Source organism: Triticum dicoccoides, chromosome 3B (assembly GCF_002162155.2).
Source record: "Triticum dicoccoides isolate Atlit2015 ecotype Zavitan chromosome 3B, WEW_v2.0, whole genome shotgun sequence".
In the NCBI taxonomy this organism is placed as follows: Eukaryota; Viridiplantae; Streptophyta; class Magnoliopsida; order Poales; family Poaceae; genus Triticum; species Triticum dicoccoides.
In genome coordinates this window covers 85,393,065-85,395,211 of record NC_041385.1, presented here as the reverse complement: position 1 = coordinate 85,395,211, position 2,147 = coordinate 85,393,065, and positions in this window count along the sequence as shown.

Sequence of the window (2,147 nt, the reverse complement as noted above, 5' to 3'; positions counted from 1 at the left end):
TAAATAAGGCTGTTGTTCAAGCCATGCCAGTGTTCGCGATGTCTGTATTCAAAATTCTAAAAAAAAATTGAAGAGGAATGACGGATGCAATATCAAAATACCGGTGAGGAGATGACGACAACCACAAGCATATCCATTGGGCAGCATGGTGGAAGATGTGTGTGCCTAAAGAGAGGGGAGGCTTGGGGTTCAGGGATTTACACAGTTTTAATCTAGCTCTTCTTGCTAAACAGGTTTGGAGGCTGCTCGAACACCCTGACTCTCTATATGCGCAGATTTTGAGGGCCAAATATTACCCGGACGGAAAGTTATTGGATGCTAAGTTGAAGAGTGGAAGGTCGTATACATGGCAAAGTATCTATGCTGGAATTAATACCTTCAAGAGAGGTGCAATATGGCGCATAGGGGATGGATCACAAGTGAACATTTGGTCTGATTCGTGGGTACAATCGAGTGCTGATGGCCATGTTATTACACCACGAGGAGGGACCCTTCTGTCTAATGTTTTGGAATTGATCAATCCTCTCACTGGCTTGTTGGATCAAGAGTTGATAAATGATGTGTTCTGGCCGGTAGATGCGCACAGAATTCTTGCAATACCGTTGGCACCTCATGGAATGATGGAAGACTTTGTAGCCTAGAGGTTTACAAAGAACCATATCTTCACGGTCAGATCAGCTTACCATGTTGAGTGGGAACATCAATTTGCCCCGATGGTATGAACGGACAGAAGGGGAGCCATCATAGCGCTACCGGTGTGGACAAAGCTTTGGCAATCACAAGCTCCTGCAAAGGTCAAGATCCACGCATGGAAAGTACTTCACGGGTTCATACCATGCCATGGGGTGTTGGCAAATCGCCACATTGACACGTCTGATAGCTGCCCTATGTGTGTGTGTGGATGTGAGGACATTATGCACACACTTTTCACTTGTCCTAGGGCAGCAGAAATCTGGAGATGTCTGAATCTCGACGGGTTCAGAGAGGAGGCGTGTGATGCAGACAGGGCGGGCTCGGCAACTCTGGACTATATTTTATGTGCTCCCACATGCCAATCTTTCATCACAGATGTCCTGGCCCAATTTCTAATCCTAGTGGGCATCTGGTACACATGGTGGGAACGAAGACAACATGTCCATGGGGACGAAGTTCAGGTCCCGACTCGTGCCGCACTGTCGATCGCGGCGCTGTCAGCAAATTACTTCAAGGCGACGAAGAAGAGCGCGGGAGTGAGGCCAGATGGATGGACGAAACCACACGAGGATTTTGTGAAGGTGAATGTAGATGCAGGCTTCCATGCAGAAGCTCTCCAGGGCGCCGGTGTTACGGGATTATAAAGGTGGTTTCGTCGCGGCATCAAATGAAAGGCTAGAGCATGTTGCTGATGTAAGGACAGCAGAAGCATATGCACTAAGACATGGCTTCCTGTTGGCGCAGCAGATGGGGATTAGCAAGCTCATTGTGGAGCCGGACTGCCTTGAGGTGATTAATACCATGAACAATGGAGGCTTTACGGCATCGGGCGCAGTGGCGATCTATTAGGATTGTTTGGTCCTTACTATAGGTTATACTTCGGTGTCTTTTGTTCACTGCCATAGAGAGGCAAATTCTGTCGCTCATGTTTTAGCTAGGCAAGCGGTGTCGGATCCACCTTTGGTGTGGTTTGAGGAGCCGCCGGCTTTCATTGTGAAGGGTTTGGTGGACGATGTAACACTTCTTTGATCCAATAAAAGTTTCCGAAGTTTCAAAAAAAAGTCTTATTATTTGGCTGAGATTTTTCTCAGGTCTCTATCAATTCAGCTCAGTCTCCTGTGTTGCTCAGATTGATAGAGAGTGTGTGTGCGCATTCATTTAGACAACTGTACATGTGCATATATGAGCATATGCGTAACATGTTAGTCATAAGAAAATGATCAGTTCGGTAAAAAAATACAAGTGAGTGCAAAAAAAAAGTTAGGGAAGAAAAAGATTGCACTCTCATAAAACTAAGTGCACCTTTCAGAATCGATTGAGACTTTCGAAAAGCTTAGTCAATTGATAAATAGATACATCCCTAAACAACTGTCATCCCACCACTACCTCCTCTCCCCCTCCACTTCCTTTAGTTTGTCGTCGCCACATGCAATCCTTCGAGCTCAACCCCCCCC